Raw genomic sequence first — 21,513 nt, 5'->3', positions numbered from 1 at the left:
GCATGATGTGGGGTTGTCCCCTTCCGAAGATGGGGACATTCCAGTATCTTAAGATTGCATGTCATAGACTCCAGTGGCACAGCTGAGACAGACCCAAGCCCAGAGGGCACAGCTCTTCTACATGGGCTCTATTGGGCTGTAATAGCGTTTAGCTATTGTTGGTTCAAAAATACAAAATTTTTTGCAAACTTTAAAATTTTAGGACACTTCACATTTTAAAAGGCCCAATTTCTGGAGTTTCCAAGGGTGGGGAAAAAAAGATGATGTGAATACTACCCTGCCAAGATAATTAACTTTGGGATAAATGGAGGGGCAGTTGCTGCTAAACTCTATATAGTGCTGCAGGTGTGGGGCTTGCCCAGGGTGTCAGATGGTGGCAGTCATGCTGATCAGTTCCACAGTTATAATAGACTGCTAGAGGCCAGAGAATTTATCAAACACAGCAGTTTATTTGGCATACAGTTCGCAGGCCTGCTTCTCCTTAGGGCCCCTTGCTTTGTGTTGTGCTATGAGAAGGACGGAAGAGCTTGTGCTCCAGAGAGGGCGAAAACCCATCCTTTCGTCAGCAGTTGGCTTCCTTGATCAGCCTGTCACTGACTGACATACCTGCAGAGACAACTTAAGGGAGGGAATATCTATTTGGGCTCACATTTTTATAGCAGGAAGGCAATGTGGACTAGTACAGCCTATGGCAGACGTGTGTGGCAGGGGCTCTTTACGTCACAGTGCACCAGGGAACAGAGGGCCCAGATAGCAACCGGAGAGCAGGTCTGAACCTTCAAAGGCCTGGTCCTAGTGACCCACCTCGTCCAGCTTTTCCATCTCCTGAAAGCTCCATAGTCCTTAACACAGTACCAGCATCTAGGGAACAAGCTCTGGAAACATGAGCAGCAAGGGGAGGAACATTTCAGATTTAAGCATGACACCTGCCAACACACTCCATGAGCACACTTCTCTGAACGCCTTCTAAAGACTCCCTTATCGGCACCATTTCACTGAGAAGTTTGGGAACTCTGTGCAAAGCAGCAGTGATAATGACCAATGCATGATAGAAGCTCTTCGGGGACCAATCGCCATCTGGTAGAGGAGGGAGCATGTCCCAGGCTAGACTCGGGTGTGGGTAGAAAGGGATCCTGATGAATTTCACCTTTATCACTCTGGGTCTGTTTTAGAATCTGGGGTTAAAAAAATGAATTGTGAGATCTCTCCATCTTCTGAAGTTTTATTTGATTTCTTTCTTCAGGGACTTGAAGTTCTTGTCGTACAGATCTGTCACTCGCTTGGTCAGAGTTCCCAGTGTGTGGGAGGATACGTAGGCTACATGCAAATGCCGCAGCACTTTAGTCGTGGTCGAGGGCTGGAACATCAGCTGCTCTTGGCATCTATGGGGGTCCTTGGACCCCGTGCCCTTCAGAGACACCAGGGACAACTGCACTTTCTTTGGTTTTATCTTAAATAGAGAAATAATTTTTATTCAAGCATGAATCTGGTGTATGATTGTTTAGTACACATTAAGCTTTATTAGTATTAAAATGATGAATATTTTCCTATTCTTTCATTCCTTCCCTTTCAAAAAAAAATGAAGAGAGTATATGGCTACATGAATGAGCCTTCCCTGAAGTCTACAGATGTCAGAAGGTCTGTCCTCACAAGACCCTGTGTGTGTGTGTGTGTTCACGAGCTCACATGTTCAGAGGTACATGGGTGTCATTCTACAGGTGATGTCTCCTCTTTTTCTTTTTCTCTTCTCCTTCCTTTCTTCCCCTTCCTTCCTCCCTTCCTTCCCCTTCCTTCCTTCCTTCCTTCCTTCCTCCCTCCCTTCCTCCCTCCCTCCCTCCCTTTTTTCCTTCCTTTTTTTGAGTCAGGACCTCTCATTGGTCTGAAGTTCACCAAGTAGGCCAGACTAGTCATACAGCAAGCTGGGGCTCTTCCTGTCTCCACTTCCCCAGTACTGGGATTATAAATACATACTTCCACACCTAGATTCCCTCTCCCATTGGTTTTGAGAATCACATTCATGTCCTTTATCAACTGAGTCATCTGCCCAGATCCTCCCTGGAGGTTTCTTAATGCATCAGTTCATCAGTTAGGGAGCGGCTGGCCTTTGGGGGAAAGGATGATTTTTTGAGTGCGTTCTGAGTACTGCAACTTACCTGTCCTTATATACCAGCAGTGGGGCCTCTTGAATCAAGGTAGCACAAACTCCTGACCCCATATTCAAATACCCAAGCTGAGGGCAGGGAAGATGGTGGGCAAAGTGCCTGTTGTGCAAACATGAAGATGTGGGCATGGAAGATGGTGGGCAAAGTGTCTGTCATGCAAACATGAAGATGTGAATTTGAACACACAATAAAGCAAGACATGGTCATGTACATCTATATTCCCAATGTCCCTACAAAGATGAGAGACAGTTCCCAGAAGCTCACAGGCCAGCTAGCCAGGCATGTGTTGTGGGAAATAAGAGACCTGTCTTAAACATGGTGAAAGGCAAGGGTAGACACTGTAGTTATATTTCAGGATGACTCCTGGTGAAGCACCCCTGTCCCAGGTCTCACACACATATTTCTTGCTCTAGAACTTTTACTGTTTTACTTGTGTGTGCTGTGTGCCATCAGGTGCTCTGAGGTGATCACTGACTTCTCAGTGGCTTTGAGGTCTCCTCATGAGAAGGGTAAGATCATCAACTCAGGATCCAGACTACTGGATCTGAGTTTCTCAGCTAGTCTATGGCTCCGTCTCCTTTCTGTGAAGTAAAGATGGGAGGTACTTTTAATCTCCAGAGGCTGGTGGGAAGGCACCAAGAGTTAATAGGTACTGGGCCTATAGCTGGCTTATGGCTTGTAGTAGGCAAATAGCTTGACTGAATTCTCGAAGCCCCCCTCATTTGTATTGTCTGTCATGTTCAGCCATGATCCTTGCATCACCTTAAGGCACCCTATGAGCAGTCTGGTAGGTTTGCGTTCTTAGTTCATGAATGATGAACTGAGGGCAGAGAGAGGTGGCCTCTGTGGCAACACAACCAGAAACTAGCAGAACCAGAGCTTGACCTGAACATCTCTGACTGCTGTGGAGGGGTGGAGGGCAGAGGACACAATGGAGTTGACAGACTGCAGTGATCTACAATAGGTTTTAGTATCCTGATTGAAAAATGTGGGCTTTGAACCAATTGCCTTGTGTGGCTTATGGTAGCTTAGGAGTCTTGGGTATTTGATGAGACTCAGAAATCTGGGTAGAGCAGAAGGCAGCAGAAAACTGCCCTATCAGACCAGGAACACTGAGTTCCTCTCCTCTCTATGCCAGGTGAGGTTGGCCTACTGACCAAGCTCACTCCTCTCTCCTCCCCCGCCACCATGCCTGGGCATCTACCCGACTCTTGGGGCATCTGAGGACACGGAGGATGTTATCTTGGCCTGACAAAGCCACTGGGTCTAGATCACTGAGGCCTAGTTTCCAGGGAATGCATCTGGTGAGGTGGCAGGTAACCCAGATAGCCAGTTTGTATTCTCCCTAGAGGATACTTCCCACAGGACCCAGGCAAGGACAGCTGCCTCACCCTGATGTGAAAGTGATTCCCAGAGATGGCACTGGGGATTGCAGAAGCAGTCCCTCAAGCTAAAAACATCTGCAAATTCTCTGTGTCCTTCTCTGCCTGTGCAGAAATCACAATGATGGGATGGTGTTCCCAAAAAGATGCTGAGGGCTTTTTACACATAATCATATTTAATATTCACATAGTCCTGTGAACAAGGGGCTTTCATCTCTGTTTTATTTTATTTAATTGTGTGTGTTTGCTTGTTTGTTTTAGAGATAAAACTTAGAGACTCGTGCACGCTTGGGCAAGTGCTCTATCACAGAGATATTGGTCCAGCCTTTTTGTTGCTAAATTTTGAAAGGTTCCGTTAAATTACTTGAGATGAACTTGCACTCACTTTGTAGCCCAGATAGGCCTCAAACTCCTGATCCTTCTGCCTCAGCTTCCAAAGCAGTGAGGATTTCAGAACTACTGGGTCTGACTCATCTCTGCTTTAGAATAGAACTTAAGTAAGATGCTCACACAAACTGAGAAAGCTAAGGGACTCTTGAAAGGGCAAAGAACAGAAGTGGAACATGAATCCTTGGAGGCCTAACTTGTTACCGATGGGCTGTGTCTCACACTGATCATGGCCCTGCCTCACTGGCTGCCCCTTTCAGGTTTCCTCTCCTCTCTGACCTCAGACATTAGGTGGGCCCTAGTGTAATTTGCCTTAAGCTGGATACAAAGGAGGACTCATCCAAGGACCAGCAGGAAGAGCAGGTCCATGCACAGCTTGCTCTTTCACTGGCACATGGTGTACACCTTACAGAAAGAAGGCGAGGTGTGTCATGTGTCATGTGTCAGGCCTAGTCCTGAGCCCTGAACGTTACTAATCCACACAGGATTCTGGCAGACTAAGAAGATCCAGTGGGGTGAAGTGACTTGTCCCATGATCACACAACTAGGAAGAAATCCAAACTCGAACCTAAGGGGCTCTTGAGAGGCAATGAATTCAGAGCTCCAGGCAGCTTGCAGAGGGGGCATATGTCCAGCCCAGGTCAGAATGGAACCCTGGAAAGACCTTGTCAGCTGTCAAACCTGGGCTAACCAGTGCCAGACTGTGCCTGATACCTCACCAAGTATTTAGGACTTTTCCAGAAATTTCCAGCTCTGTCATTCATTTACCTGTGACAATAAACAGTAGTCTCGCCCATCCAGGGGTCCAAGGTCACAGGCTTAGAGAAAGCACCACCTGAACATGAAGACCTAGGTCTGCTCTATCCTGTTTGTACCCCACCCACACAGGATCTCCATTTATCCAGGAGTTCCTTACCCCATTCTATTTGCTGTACATGATGGTAAGCACGGAGAAACACTAGTCAGTGAGACTAGTCCATGAAGACACCTTACCCACTTTAATTACCACAGTTAGGTCACTGTCCCCAAACTTTTATAAATGAGTTACTTTAAAGTTTTGAAGGCTCTTGTATCTTGAAATAAATGTAGACTTACTAGAAACTACTGAAATTATAGAGGACCCATGTACTTCTGCCCAGTGCATCTGGGTTTAAACAGTCTACAAAAAGGCAGTGACTCTTTAAGCAGAGGAAACTGTGCCAGCCTCTCTAACCCACACCTTACTCAGATGTACCAGTGTCACATGCAATCGTGGTTCCTCCCATGGAGAATACTCTGGAATTCCATCCTGCAGAGACATTAGCACCGGTGCTGTCATGATTGAGACTGGGATTCATTCTGCCACCACCAAGATTCCACCATTGTACTCCTAGGGCATCACTTCCCATTTGGTCCCTTGGCTGTCATGCTGGTCACACTGTCCCTAACCCTAAGCTCCAGGTTGACAATTTCTATCATTTGTCATTTTGAGGTATTCTTGTTTGTTTGTTTGTTTTTGAGACAGGGTTTCTCTGTGTAAGCCTGGCTGTCCTAGAACTCACTCTATAGACCAGGCTGGCCTCAAACTCAGAAATCCGCCTGCCTCTGCCTCCCAAGTGCTGGGATTAAAGGCGTGCGCCACCACTGCCCGGCTTGAGGTATTCTTCTAAATGGCATCACGTAACATTTATGTTTTTTGATTGGATTTTTTCCCCTTGGCATAACGTGCTGGAGAGCTAGCCAAGGGGTTGAATATGTCAACCTTCCTTCCTTCCTTCCTATGGCTAAATAAGAGCTGATCCATCCACTTGTCTGTTGAAGGCCATTTGAGTTGTTTCTGGTTTGGAGCTATTGCAAATAAAGCTGCTATGAGGGTTCATGAACAAGGTTAGGCACAAACATACACCTTCATGTTTGATAGAGATGTACAGGAAAGCAAGGGCTGGCCTCAGGGAGCGTGTGCACTTCATTTTAAAAGTCACACTCCTGTCACTGTTATTGTGTGTGCATGTGCACATGCCACAGTGTGCACGTGGAGGTCCGAGCACAACTCCATGCAGTTGGTTCTTTCCTCCTACCTTCTACCTTGAGTTCCAGGGATGGAACTTAAGCCCTCAGGCTGGCACATGCAAGCACTTTTAACCTGCTGAGCCAGCTACGTGGTCCCTGTGTATCCAACATTGTAAGAAACTACCAGGGGCTGGGGAGCCCAGTGGTTAAGAACACTTGCTGCTCTTGGAGAGAGCCCAAACCTGGCACCCACATGGCAGCTCACAACCACCTGTAACTCCATTTCCAGGGGATATGATATCCTCTTCTGACCTTCTGAGACACCCACCCATGCATGTCATGCACATACATACATACATACATACATACAGGCAAAACGTTCATACACATAAAATCAAATGAATATATCTAAAAGGAAAGCTACCAAATATGCTCCAAGTTGCTGTATCCCTTCAGATTCCCATCAGCAATTCTCAAGAGACACACAGTCATGCCAACACTTACTACATCTGAAAAATTTTTGAGTCATACCAATACTTAATTGATGATGTGGCTTTATTTTGGCGTTTCTCTCATAGCTAATGGTACCGAACATTTTTATATGCTTGTCTAGTTTTCACGTGCCTCTCTGTATCTTTGACCCATTTTAATAATGGGATTGTAAAACATTATGTATTTATTTGAGGTCAATGTGCACAGGCATGACTGCATGTATGTTACAGTATACCTGTGGAGGTCAGAGGTCAGCCCCCTCCGTCCACCATGTGGGACCTGGGCTCAAACCCTGGACTCCAGGTGCAGCAGCAACTGTCTTTACCCACAGAGCCATCGCCATGGCCCTGGAATTTGGGGGTTTACTTAAGATTTAAAAGTTCTTTACATGATCCCATTTGTTTTGTTTATTTGCTTGATTGTTTTTCTCACAGATTGTATTTCCAGTTCTTAATTGGTTCTTCCAGAAAGCACAGGCTTTGAAGTTTGATGACGTCCACCTTGCCCCTGTTTCTTTCCTAGGGACCGTGCTTTTGAAACTATGTTCAGGAGCTCTTCAGCTAACGTGGACCATGAAGTTTTTCTCTTACATTTTTTAAATTAACTAGGAGTTTTGTGTTTGACCTTTGTATTTTTGTCTGTAGTGGGCTGGGTGTTCATCTCTGCTTAGTGTTACCCGAGTCTCACCAGTGTTTACAGTTTTTATTTTATTGTCTGTATTAGCTTTATTAGGTTTATATCTTAAGGTCTTGAGTGTATCAATCCTGTGTCTTATGGTGTCCAGTGACATTTGTCAGTTCCAGGAATTGTTTCTTATTTTTAAGGTTTCTCATTGCCCTTCTGGAAATCCCCAGCTTGGCTCCTCAGCCTTACAGATCTCTCTGTCTCTGCTCTAGGACACCTGAGCTTCCTGCACCTGCCCAACCAGCATCCTGTGGCCACAGAGCCTGACAAGGAGGAACAAGTAGCCGAAAGACATACCTTAGGGTTTTTTTCCTACTTGCAGTCAGACTGGGGCAAGCATCACATGAAGGATATCAAGGCCTCCCCAGTTCTTTATGTGATCTTAGTTCATATAAGGTACCCACTGGACCTGGAACACAAGGGACCGAGACTGAAGGATGTGACTGTGAAGGTCAGCTTCATTTCTTTGTGGCTACTGTCTGAGTTCGCTTTACACTGCTGTGATACAACGCTGATTTTAAAAACAAACAAACAAACAAACAAAACAAAAAAAAAAACAACTGGGAGAAAAAGGTTTATTTGGTTCACTTTCAGGTCACAATCCATCACTGAGGGAGGTCAGGATAGGAACCCAAGAACTGAAACAGAAGTCACAGAGGAAGGCTGCTTCCTACCTGACTCCTCATGGCTCGCTCAGCTTTCTCACACAGCTCAGGACCACCTGACCCACGGATGGCACTGCCCACAGTGTGTTGGCCCCTCTGTTGCCAACCAGCGATCAAGAAAAATGTCTCACAGACATGCTCACAGGCCACTTTGATTAAGGAAATTTCCCTGTTGAGACTCCCTTAGATCAAGCTGGGCTGCGGTGCATTGACAACCAAGGGAACGGAGCAGCACAGCGTTCTGAGGTAGCTTACAACTTTCACGATCAACTTCTCTAATTTTTATTTTTACATTTTAAGACATGAGCTTTTATATTGCTAACTCATGAACATTCCAGAAAAGGAAGAACTGATCAACCCCACGTACATAGCTCAGACTGCCTGGATTCAAATTCTAAAGCCAGTGGGTGACCCTGAAAAAGTTACTCAACTTTTTCTGTGGACCTTCTCTGTGGACCACTTTCCTCTTCTATAAAAAGGATAATAACAGGACCCACATCAGAATGCAGAACAGGGCTTACAAAACATAGCAAATTTGCTATTCTTTTTAAAAATTGTAAAGTGCAGGGGCTACCGAGATGGCTTGATGGGGAAAGAGCTTAAGTTTGGGTCCTCTGCACCTGTATACAAAGCCAGGTGTGGCGGCATGCTTCTCCAGGACCGAGGGACCAGACAGGTACACTCCTGGGGCTCCCTGACCAGCCAGTCTAGGCTAGGCAGCAAGTGCCAGGTGAGAGACCCTGTCTTTAAAAACAAGGTAGAGAAGAGACCTGATGTCGACCTCTGGTCTCCATTCCCGTTTGTGCAAGTAAACTTACCTGCATACACAGCTCACATACACACGTACATGAGTCTGCTCACATCCACCGATTTTTAACACCTTGTAAAGTACAGATAAAATTAGGAAAAATATGGGAATTAAAAACAGACACAAGTTCCATATTTGCTTCTCACACCAAGCGTGATGCAGTGGGGATTCAGGCTACCCACATTTTGTGCCCAGTGAGAACATGGCCATGACCATCCATCCTTCTCCCTGACTTCTTGGACATACACGTCTAGAGTGTGTTCTGAGAAGTAAGAGTGCTGGGTCAGGAGATGTGCGCGTTCCTGACTTTAATAGCTCCTGCCCACTTGGGGAGGCCATATCATTTACAGGTCTGGGCATTTCCACTTCTCCACACCCACAGCAACACTTGATACTCTCAGCCCTCAGCCCTCTGGGGAAGGAACAAGCAGGGAGCATGGCATCCTGAGGAGACACCCTTTATCCTCAGCGAGTCCATGTGCTCATGAAATGAATTCTTCATGACTTAAGTAATGAACGGTGGGTTGTAAGTAACTCCTTTGCATTTGGGAGCCTAGCTGGCCTTCCATCTACTAATGGAGGAAGATACACTGCTAACCCAGACATCGGAATTACGATTGCTAATATAAGAAGGTCTTCAAGGGGCTGGGGGAGTAGCCATGCAGCTGTTGATGGTCAGGTGGATGAAGGTGTCTGCAGCAGCTGCCAGACAGACTTCTAAACACTTTGCATATGGAAGCTCACTGACTCTGGGGAACAGCCATGGAGTAGATGTTACTCTTCTTCATTTTTAATATATTCATTCATTCATTCATTCAATCAATCATTCATTCATTCACCGACCACAGGCTTTCCTCAAACTCACTATGCAGCTGTGGATGGAGGATAGTCTTGAATTTCTCATCCTCCTACCCATACCTCCAAGTTCTGAGATTATAGGTGTGGAACACAGCACTCACTTTCTGTGTTGCTGGGGATTGATCCCAAGAATAGACAAATGATGGACACGCACTCTATCAGCTGAGGTACAATGCCCACCCCAGAGACATTATTACTCTTTATTTTATAAATAAATCTGAAACACAGCATAATAATTTGCCCAAGGCCACGAATGAATAGAGGGACTAGAGTTGTGGATAGCCCTGGTCTTGTATTTTGATACTAATTCTGCTTTTCCAGGAGGGGCTACAGACGAGGGGTAAATCAGTATACAGGTGACTTCCTGTGAACCTTCTACCCACATTAAAATAAAGGCTAGAGTCGGTGATTGGGCAGTAGAAGGAAAGGTGAAGTGGAAAAGTTTAGGGAAGAAGGAGAGAGAGGAGGATGAGGAGGAGAGAAGAGGGGAGGAGGAAAGAGATGAGATGGCTGTGGATGACACCCTTGTGTCTCTAGCAGTCTCTGGTAGTTATTCATATCAAGGTGAGGTAATTGGGACAACAATTCTAATTGTGTGAGCATCTTGTGTATTGAGTATTTGCTAATATATAAATCTTTTTGGCTAATCTTAAGCTTTAGAGTTTTACTTTATTGGGTTACTGGAAGGTGGGTCCTCCGACAACCAGGTGGTTATGGCTGTGAAGGAACTAGCGACCCCAGGGACAAGCGAACCAGAGCTGAAGACACAGCGACTGGTTCCTATGGGAACAAGCCAGAGAACAGCCTGGTGGAACCATCTCAGGAGCTCCGGTTTTGCTGCAGAGCTTGCAGAGATAAATGGGCTTAGAGTGGGAACATGGCAGCCAGGCCAAGAGCTCACCGGACACCTCCTTTTTTTCTAATGTCTTCCTCAACAGACTAGGAATGAAGCCCAGGCAACTTGCTTCAGAGCCCATGTCATTAACCAGGTCTGCTGTAGCTGCTTCCTTCTGCTACGGAGCTCTCCAGGGCGGTAGAGAGGGAACACACACAACTTGAGCACTCTGAGTACCCTGTGGCACGGAGTAGCAGCAGCGACATATGTCCGTTGATCGGATGACTCCCTTTACCACATCTAGGTTTATATAAGCTGAAAGTGTAAGACTGGATGGTGACAAGGTTCCGGAGCCCCACCTCACAGTCCTTGTCCATGGAGACATAGGGACTCTGGCAGTTAATAGCTTTGCCCACAGCTACTGAACAGAGCAGCAGGGCAAATTTATCCCAACTTATCCCAACGGTTTGCCTCCTTTCCGGGTGTGGTAGACATGAAGGAGGTACTTCAAATATGTACATATTTTAATTTCTGGAACCTAGAAGTTGTATTCCATGGCAAACATTTTTCAATGTGGTTAGGGTTATGAATCTTAAGGAGATTGCCCTTCTGGGTCAGTAGATTCACATCAGTCCCTGAAAAGTGGAGAATGCCCACTGGGATGTAGGTCAGTGCTAGAGTGGTTACTTAACACACATGGGACCTTAGCTCCAACCCCAGACACTCTCAAAAATAAAATAAACCCCCCAAAGCAGAGAACATTCTGTGAGTGGTGCCAGAGAGGTTTAGCAGAAGAGGTCAGAGAGTTCGGAGTGAGTGGCAGTCCTTGAGCTCTTGTTGCAGAGTTTACTGGGAAAACATGGGAAACAATAGAGCAGCCTGTTAGAATGAAGGAGACCAGGAAACTTGCCTTCAGCTGCCAACTGGACCTCCATCCTACAAGTGCTTGAAGGGAATTCAGTCTGCAACGAACGACTTCAAACACAGGCCATCTCTAGAGCTTCCCCAAAGGAGGGAAGGCTCATGAGACTCTAAGCAGGTGACCCTGATGTTCCTGGACTTCTGACCTCCAGAAATGTGACATCATAGATGTGTGTGGGTTTAAGCTGCTAAACATGTGGTAATGTGCTATGAGAGCAAATAGGAAATGAAAAATCCCTTGTTGCTGTTCAGCATGGCAGGTGACTGGCAGGGCCTGAAGGCCACAGATCCTTGGCATGGCTTGATCTAAAAATATCCCCTTCCATGGCCTGCCAAACCCACTGATATTTCCACTGTTAGAGCCACATCTTGAAAGTGAAGCATTTTCTCTAAAGGTCTTGATGCTAAACTCAGACACAATCTGAGGTGAGAGCCTGGGAGATGGTGTAGAGGGTAAAGAGAATCACTGCTAAGCCTGAAGACCTGAGTTTGATCACTGGGACCTACATGGTGGAAGAAGAGAATTGACTTCTTCACAAGTTGTCCTCTGACCTCCACATGTGCATAGTGGTACACACACTCATGCACATGCACACACAGACACACAGACACACACACACAGACACACACACACTGTGTCTAAGTTACTTTTTTAATATCATGACAAAACACTGTGGCCATCATGACAGGGAACATGGCAGTAAACAGGCATGGTTCTGGAGCAGTAGCTAAGAGCTTATGTGTTGAGACAATATAAGAGGGTGGGGGGTGACAGGGAGAAAGAGACAGGAAGAGGGAAAGAGACAGGGAGAGGGGGAGGGGGAAGGGAGGGGGAGGGGAGGGGGAGGGGGAGTTTGGAATGCTTGGGCTTTTGAAATTTCCAAGCCCACTCCCAGTGACACATCTCTGCCAATGGCATCATATCACCTAATCTTTCCCAAACACTTCTACCAACTGTGGACCAAGCATTCAAATACATAAGCTTGTTGGGGGCATTCTCATTCAAACCACCACCCAGTGAAATCAAAAATTAAAAAAGTCATCTGAGGTGAAAGAAAATAACATATAACAATGTGTTGCTTTTGGAGTTGTCTGGGTCATAGTCCGGGCCCTCTGCCTCCAAGCCACCATCCTCAATAGGACCAACTACACAGACAAGTGTCAGCAAAAAGCAGAGGACAAGGCTTATTCAATGTGGCCACATCAGGAAGAGGAACAGAGGACTTCCCAAGTCCATCTTTGGAGTTCTTGACTGAAGATTAAGTAGAGGGCTAGATGGCTGCATAGCTAAGTAGGGCTGGTCCAGGTACAGTCCTCCCTGCTGTTATTGACAGATCAGGCTCCAGGTGGTTTGAAAGGTTGTTAAAACAGTGTGAAATCTCTTTCTGGGATGTCTTTCTAAGAGACAATTCCCCTTATGGCTGGCACTGGGGGCCCAGCATTTTCTTTCTCCCAGTGTGAGAGTCTAACATTCTGGAGCCTATTGTTTCAGTAGTCTGATAGATAGAAGGAGGGACACAAGGGTCTGTCTTTAGAATATCTTGATCTTGCCTGTATGGAGGTGTTTCCCACCACAGACCACAGACTATGGAGGTTTAAGACTTCTAGACAGACATGGGAAGCTCTAGACAGGAGAGGGAAGTGGAGAGGCCTGAACAGAGTGCAGGGACCAAAGGCCACTGGTGACAGGAAGAACAGACATGTGACCACTGTTAGATTTTATCTGGAGCTGTCATTGCTACCACAGAATGGACTGAGAAGAAAACAGACTTGCTTGGGAGACTGTGGTGGGGACAAGTACAGCAACACATCCTGTAGAGCCACGATGAGCAATACGAATGCCTGCAAAGGCCAGGCCATCCAGCAAGAGAATGAGTCAGATTCATTACATTCATCATGTGTATGTGAATCCATAAATTCACAGTGAGAGTGTGTGTGTTCATGGGTGCATGAGCAGAGGCTGGAGGATGACCTTTGTGTACTTCCTCCAATGTCTTTCACCTTTCCTTTTCCTTGAGACAGGGTCTCTCATTGGCCTAGAGTTTGCCAAGTGGGTAGACTGGTGGCTGCTGAGCTAGGACCCAACTGTCTCCTCCTCCCCTACACTAGGATTACAACAGCTTACCACCACGCCAGGCTTTTTTCCCCTCTCAGTATTGGATTAAACCCAGGCCCCCAGGTAGGCTAGGCAAGTGTTCTACCACTGAGCTGCATCTCCAGTGAATACCTGGCTTTGGAGAATGTGAGTTCTTGGGTATAGAACTCACGTCCTAATGCTTGCCAGGAAAGCACTTTTGCTGACTGACATTTCTTGCCCTCTCTCCAGCCCATTGCAGGCTCTTAGAAGCTCATATCCTGTTCCCCCAATATGAGCTTCTTTCTTTACTCCATGAGGTAAGCACCAACATCACACACTCTGAATGCTGTATGTGCTGCCTCACTGCAGGCTCAGAAACAAGACAGCCAAGAACTGTGCACCTAAACCCTTGAAACCACATCAGGCATTATGTCACAGCAGTGTAAGACTGTTAACAAAATTATCAATAGCATTTGCTTCTAAAAGGTGTAATATGTACCTCACAAGGCTCATCTACAAGTCAAGTGTGGAGCCCTGTTAGATCCAGAGTTACTAAGGTTGGAGGGAACAAACAATGAAGCTGACTAACATGACCAGTAAGGGGATAAAGCTTCTATGAGGCTAACGCTGTCACCACATGCTGCTCAGTCTCAGACCTGTATCAGCCCAGGCCTTGCATAAGCCTACTGTGTTGGGTGCAATTATTTGTGGGTGTCCCTGCAAACACCATGGCCAACAGAGAAATAATCTGTGTGGAGTGAGAAGGAAATCTGGTTCAACACAACTTAGCCAGTGCTGATTCAAATGTCTAGATTCTGTCACCAGGCAGGTTATTTCAGACATATTAAAGAACAGTAAAACTTTGGGGAAAAAGCTCTGGTGGACAATTATCTCAATAAAGTTTAAGGCTGACTACATGGAAACACTTGCAAAGTACATGGAGCCTCTTCTTCCATACAAGTGGGTTCTATAGCTTAAGGGATGAGGGGAGGATCTGGGGTGGTCTAGGTCATCCCAGAGTTTGCCAAACTACAAAGTATATGTGACATCTCTATTAGGTATTGGTTCTATTGACTGAGAAACAAAACTGAACATAAAGGTCTAGGCAGGGGAAGACTGAAATTCCTGGTTTCCCTAGTGCTTATCTGGGCACATGGGATCCCACACCCTCTACAGTTATTCTCTTCTTAGACGTTGGGAAATTAAGGTACAAGGCAGTTTAATTTCCAGTGACTGGGAAGGTTGGAGGTGGGATTTACAATAAGCAATTTGGTCTGCATCTTCTGTTTATCAAAACTGGTTAGGAGACCTTTGGAGGCACAGGCAGTTAATGGCTTCTGGAGGTTGATCATTTCCTTCAGGGGCATAGTCCTTGGCATTTGCCCGTGTCCCAGTGAACACCCACCCCCACCCCTTGCCTCATGTCAGAAGCACTAATCAAATTCAGAAGATAAAAACCAAAGGGCATGAAATTGGGAGAGAAACTGATTGGGAGAAGGAGCTTTGGCTGTGTGAGGGGGCGACAGGAATGAAAGGAACCAAACTCACTATGCATATGCATAAAGCCGTCAAAGCATTAAAAACTCAAAGACAGAAACAAAACTCTGCAAGCATCAGTCTCTACTTTGTGACACATACACACATACACACTGAAACAAGAAATGGTGTCCATGGTGGGCTGAAGAAATGGCTCGCTAGGTGAGGTACTTGCACTCTAAGCCTGAGGACCTGAGTTACATCCTCAGTGCCTATGTAAAAAAACCAGCTACAGTGCTGTGCTTGTAGCCCCAGAGTTGAGGAAGTTCAGACAGGCACATCACTGGGCTATTTGGACAGCAAGTCTAGCCTAGTCCTTGGACGCCAGGTCCCTCTGGCTCATAAAACAATATGATTGGCTACTGAAGAAAAATACACTGCTTGGCTGGAGGTTGGCTTCCAATCTCCCACACATACTTCTGCATTCATGTACATTTGTGTCCTACCTGTGTCTCCATAGATAGCTGGATTTCATACTTTGGGGAAGGACTATTAACTAGGACTGAGGGTGAGTTTCATGAGGTGCATTCCTGAAACTATATGCAGCTGTTTACATGGCTACAAGAGTATGTTTTCTTTGGAAAGAAAACTCATGAGTTTTATTGAGTTCTCAAAAGATTAGAGAACCCAAAGGGGCTTAATAATTGAGCTAGGATTGTGAATAACCTTGGGCCAGGGAAGCCATGCCATGGGCCAATGCATAGAAGATCTGATGACCAGAGCTGTAGAGAATCTGTGGGTAGTGGGTATGGGCGAAGAGCAAGAGTAAGGAAAGATGTCTTAAGATGAGGGAGACTTGGACATGTTAGTGTGTTGAAGAGAAAGAAAGGGAGGGAGGGAGACAGAAGGGATGTGTTGAGATAAGCAAGGAAACTCTTCCTCAGACCCAGCATCTAAGAAATAAAGCAAGACTTGAAAATCAAGAGCAGTTTCCTTTCTGGGTTCTCCGGCTCACTGAGGAAGACAGGTAGAGAGCTTTGCCCACCAGTCTACCCATATTTCACCTTCCCCACTGTGGGTCAGGCTCCTGCCAGCAGCCCACTCTTGCCACAGAACAATCCATCATGGAGCATCCTGGTAAGTTGGTTATCAGCTTCACTGGATCAGGAATCTACTAAAGAGTAAGCTTGCCTCTGCCTCACAAGTGGTGGGATTAAAGGTGTGTGCCACCACACCTTGTAATAATTTTGTCTTTGGCACTGGCTTTTAGTAGGAAGTATAGAAATATGTAAAGGTGGTTGTTTGAATAAAAATTCCCTCCATAGGCTCAGATATTTAAATGTTTGTTCCCAGTTGGTGGAACTGTTAGGAAGTGTGGCTTGGTTGGAGTAGGTGGGTCACTGGAGGTAGACTCAGAGGTTTCAAAAGCCCACCTGCCTGCCTGCCTGCCTGCCTGCTGCCTTCCTGCCTGCTGCCTGCCTGCCTGCCTGCCTGCCTGCTGCCTGCCTGCCTGCCTGCCTGCCTGCTGCCTGCTGCCTGCTGCCTGCTGCCTGCTGCCTGCTGCCTGCTGCCTGCTGCCTGCTGCCTGCTGCCTGCTGCCTGCTGCCTGCTGCCTGCTGCCTGCTGCCTGCTGCCTGCTGCCTGCTGCCTGCTGCCTGCTGCCTGCTGCCTGCTGCCTGCTGCCTGCTGCCTGCTGCCATGCTCCCCGCCATGATGATCATGGAAGCCTAAATTAAATGCTTTCTTTTTTATCAGTGCCTTGGTCATAATGTCTCCTCACAACAATGGAAAAGTAACTAAGACAGGTGAAGTAACTAAGTATAGAACTACGTAACTAAGATAGGTGAAGTTGTGGAAGATAAGGGCTGTTCCATTAAGATCGTTGTTATAGCCCCATCCTGGTACTAATCCTGTCTTCAGTGGGAACTGTAGCCTTTTGTTCTCTCACATACTGAGGTAGGACAGCTTCCTTACAAGGCTTCCCACACTTTTCTCCTAGGCAGTCAAACAGGGTGGAAAACTTTTCTGCATCCATGAGCCTCCATTACATTTAGTTCAACTTAAGCCTAGCACTGACTGCTTTATTATAGACTAGGCATTTTGGTATGTGCTTGGAATTCCAGTACTGGGGAGGTGAATACAAAAAGATTTTCGTGGCTCACTGAACAGCCAGTCTAGTTTTATTCATGAATCTCAGGTCTCAGTGAGACACGATGCCTAAAGGCGTCTGAAGAATGATACCCAAGGTTAACTTCTGGTCTTTGCACGCACATGCAAACATGTGCTCCTTCACATAGGTGAATGCACCCTTGCCCTCCATACCAAGACTCTCCTAGGTCAGGTATGGTAAAAACATACCTGTAATGCCAGCACTTAGGAGGCAAGAAAAATTGCACTGTGTTTGAGGCCAGCCTGGTTTACGTATTGAGTTCTGGAACAGTCAGGCTGTAAAACAAGACCTTGATTTTGTTAATGCTCTTCCTTCTCCTCCTCTTTCTTCTCCTCCTCCTCTCTGATGTACCAAAACTGATGGGAAAAAATGACCACCACCTCAGCAAAGGAAAAATAAGAATACTTTCAAATAATGAGATTCATGTCAATGGGGGCTGGAGAGATGGCTCAGTGGCTAAGAATGTGTGCTACTCAAACACTGGGATCCCCAGACAGTTTGAATCCCCAGAACTCATAAAAAGCTGGGTATGGCCACACATGGGCCTGTACCCTCAGTACAGTGGAGTTAGAGACAGGACCTGGCTGTTGGTCTAGCTCCATGCCCAGTGTCTGTCTTAGAGGAAAAGGTAGAGAATTATTGAGAAGGGTACCCTAAGCCTGGCAGTGGTGGTGCATGCCTTTAATCCCAGCACTTGGGAGGCAGAGACAGGTGGATTTCTGAGTTCCAGGCCAGCCTGGTCTACAGAGTGAGTTTCAGGGCAGTCAGAGCTATACAGAGAAACCCTATCTCGAAAAACAAAACAAAAAAGAAGAAAAAAAGAAGGGTACTCTATATATTCCTCTGCTCCACACACACACGTACATACACAGGTATGTGCACCCTAGCACACACACATGCACACAGACTGCACACACACTGTATAATTTTCCTCTCTCTCTCTCTCTCTCTCTCTCTCTCTCTCTCTCTCTCTCTCTCTCTCTCTCTCTCTCTCCCTGTCTTTCTCCACCTCTCCACCCCCAATCCCAAAGTCAAATAAATTAATGGATCAGTGGGTTCAGATGGAGCCTGCAGCTGTAGGTGGGGAGTAAAAGAAACAGCAATTAATAAAACTAAAGATCATATAGGAGACAGGAGGCAGGATTCTTAGGATTGCAAGTGACTCCGATCTCATGAGTTAGCTTCCAAGGCAACACACACAATTAATCTCAGGATCAGGCACTGCTGGATTTAAAGGTGAAAATGGTGAATTCACAGCTTTGTCCGTCTCCTGCTTGTTTTTGTTGCTGGCCATTCTCAGACAAACGCTGCCTTCCTTCTGCCACAGCTCCAGGTCTTTATCAAGCTAGGTTCTGAGGGTGTGAAGGGACATAGCTACCCCTCAGAGATCTCAACAAAAGCCTTTTGGCTCAACCTAAATGGCATTCTCACTTATCACTGAGGGAAAGTGATGGCCTAGGTGGCCAGATCTGAGTCACATGGGCACACCTGGAGCCAACAGATGACTTAACCATAAGGGTTGGAAGCAGTGTGGCCAAAGCAAGTTCAAACACCATTAGTGGTTACTAACATGTGACATCTATGATCCCTTAAAGCAAAGTAGGACTCACCAGAGGGGGACGAGGTCATTCTTTAAAGTCAGCAAGAGGGCTCAGTAGGTAAAAGTGCTTGCCAACAAGCCTGGTAACAAGTTCAATTCCTGGAACCCACATGGTAGAAGGAAAGAACCAAATTCCACAACTCATTCTCTGAACTCCACATAAGCTAGCTTCCACATGCAAGCCCCACAACACATACACACTCAATAAGCAATAAAAGAACATGTAAAAGCAGAAAGGGGTATGGGGATAGGGGATGAGGGGAGGGAGTTGTTATAAAAGCAGCAAGCTGCCCCATTGAGGGGTGTTCAGGAGTTACTGCTTACTGGAGAGGTGTAGCCACCACCTTCTGGGTAGACCATTCACAGGTTACACCTTTTCTAATTTGCCACGGCTCTCCTACATCTGTTCTTTCCTTTGATCTAAATTTAATACTCCTATGAGTCAGAGAAGTTAAGTAACTTGCTTAAAAATCACACAGCCCAGCAGAGTTCGCAGATTTCCAGTTCTACATAGAGAACTAGTCTTACTTGCCTGGATCCTGGGTTTGCAGAAATTGTATAAAGTTAGGAGAAGTCCAGGCATTTAAATGGGGAGATTAGGAAGACAAAAGTAATTCTGACCATCTTGTCTCTGTGTGCAGGTCTAATAGAAGTCTATGGTTGCACTGATACAGGTGAGCACAGAACTTCCCGGGAGATCCTAGTGATGCAGTAACCGTGTTCATCAAGTGATGATGGGAACAAGGGTCATTAAATCTGCTTATTTACTATAATGATAAAATAGAAAATAATAAATATATAATATATTGATAAATATAAAATAATATATCATGTATTAAAATATACTAAAAATTACAAACTAGTATATAATATAAAACCCAATAAATTAATAATTAATTTTTATTTATAATTAGCAAATAGAACACAATATATAAAATAATACATGCAATATTAAAATGTATTTATATATTATACATTAATAAAAATAAAAATATAATATAAAATATGAATATATATGAATATATATGTTAATAAACAAAATATATAAAATAGTATAAAATATAAATACATTAATGTATAATAAACATACCTATAAAATATAAAAATATATAAAATATAGATATCTATTAATATAAGATATGTTAATGACTGAAAAATATAAAGTAATGTATAATATACAAAATAATAACTTAGTCATTGATTTGCTATGTTGTTCACTGACAGATTGTATGCAGGAATCCAGGCCAAGCTTCTCCCTGCTGGAGCATGGACTGCTGGTTCCAGATCCTTTCTGTACACAGGAATGTGAACATACATACACACACACACACACACACATATGCAGGGGGGTGGGCTGGGAAGAAGAGTATCAGAGTAAGTTTTCAGAAGCAAAACTCCCATGATCAACCTTGACATCATGAGAAGACTTAAGGTAGCTTCAGGTTCCAAAACTTCCTTACCAGATGGTCACCTTGCTCTTTCTTATCTGTGTGCTCCCCATCCCCCACCCCACTGCCCATCCCCTTAGTTGGGGAAACACTATGACCTACTTAACAAACATCTATGAAGTGGCCTGCTAAGTGTTCTTGGCCCTAGGGGGAGTGATTCTAAAGCCACATAATGCTGGGACCCCTTAATACAGTTCCTCATGCTGTGGTGACTGACACCATAAAATTATTGTGTTGCTACTTCATAACTGTAATTTTGCTAGTTATGAATCATAGTGTAAATATCCGATATGTAGATTGTTTGATATGTGACCTCTTTGAAAGGGTCATTTGACCTCCCCAAAGGGGTTGCAACCCACAAATTGAGAACTACTGCCCTAGGAGAATAAGAGATGTGCTCATGTTTGAGGTCTCATCCTGGTAGAAACAGACAAAATAAAAAAAATAAAATCATGTCAAATGCTGTTGAGCTGTATTAAAAACACAACCCAAGACAACAACCATGGATTGTACCTGCTGGAGGCAAGGTCAGAGGTTCTTGAGAAGAACTGGGTTCCCACAGCCAGATTCCTCAGGAGTGGGAAAGTGGTCAGCGGCTGTAACTTGAGAGCAGTCAGTATCTGCAGGACCTTGGAGACTTGCCCTTTGCCCCCAGATTCAATCACAAAGCAAAGCAGATGTTGTCTTAACAGTTTTCCAGTCCAGTAGCCAAGAGCAAACAAATGATGTCATCCATGTGGTTGTGTTTAAAGACGGGGTTGCAGCACAAGCCCTACAACACTGATTGCTGCTGGAGCAGAAGGGATGCTAGCTCTGATCTTGGTTGAGTTTGTCAGGTTAACCGTAGATGAGGACTCATAAATTCAGCCAGATGTGCCAGAAGCATCCAGCGTTCTCAATGCTTTTCCCTATTCTCTATAAGGTCCAACCTGCCATCTGGTTTCAAGGTGCATCTGGGCATGGTACTGCATACCTTTAATCCCAGCACGCTGAAGGCAGAGGCAGCCTGGTCCACAGAACAGGTTCTAGGATGGCCAGGGCTACACGGAGAAACCCTGTCTCAAACAAACAAAAACAAAATGAGTGCTAGGTACGGTACGTAAAGTAGTTTGCTGTTTAGACCTGACCATTGTAGAAAGGTTTCTTTCACCTTAAGGGAGTCAGCTTCTAAAACAGAAACTGGCTCCGCTGCTCGAGACCCTTGCCATGCAAGCCGGGTGAGCTGTGTGCAGTCTGTAGAACCCATAGGGGGTGGGGAGAGAGAGAGAGCATGAGAGCTGAGGATTTGGCATTTTGCTGACTGAATCATCTGCCTGGCCCCAATATCAGTGCTTTTTAATTGCAATTGATTAGTGCCCAGTCTCTTGTAGACCATACTGCACACAGGCACTCCTACATCAGCTTCCTCATCCAAGCCCGGGAGCCAGGGCCTCTGCAGTCTACAAGACCAGCCAGTATCTCTGGGTTCACTTAGAAGTTTCAAGACACAGGGAAAGTCTTGTCAGTGTACTTCCTGATATCTCAGGCTTCATCCTGGCCTGCTCACCACTGGTTCCCAG

General features: G+C 45.5%; 1 long non-coding RNA gene across 5 annotated transcripts; it reads right to left on the bottom strand.

Annotated features, from left to right (window-relative positions):
• Positions 1-450: 450 nt before the first annotated feature.
• LOC143442897 (uncharacterized) lies at positions 451-20,604 on the bottom strand. Of its 5 annotated transcripts, none has more exons than XR_013111493.1 (5): positions 20,468-20,604; positions 7,394-7,505; positions 5,151-5,219; positions 2,154-2,311; positions 451-1,450 (listed from the first exon to the last, which is right to left on the bottom strand). It is a non-coding gene; the product is annotated as an uncharacterized LOC143442897 (long non-coding RNA). The 5 variants fall into 5 exon arrangements; XR_013111496.1 differs by having other exon boundaries at positions 2,154-2,261; XR_013111497.1 differs by having other exon boundaries at positions 2,154-2,261; positions 5,166-5,219.
• Positions 20,605-21,513: the final 909 nt, after the last annotated feature.

Source organism: Arvicanthis niloticus, chromosome 6 (genome assembly GCF_011762505.2).
Source record: "Arvicanthis niloticus isolate mArvNil1 chromosome 6, mArvNil1.pat.X, whole genome shotgun sequence".
Classification (NCBI taxonomy): domain Eukaryota; kingdom Metazoa; phylum Chordata; class Mammalia; order Rodentia; family Muridae; genus Arvicanthis; species Arvicanthis niloticus.
The sequence above is the reverse complement of the archived record's forward strand: the minus strand, read 5'-3'. Positions and strand labels throughout refer to the sequence as shown.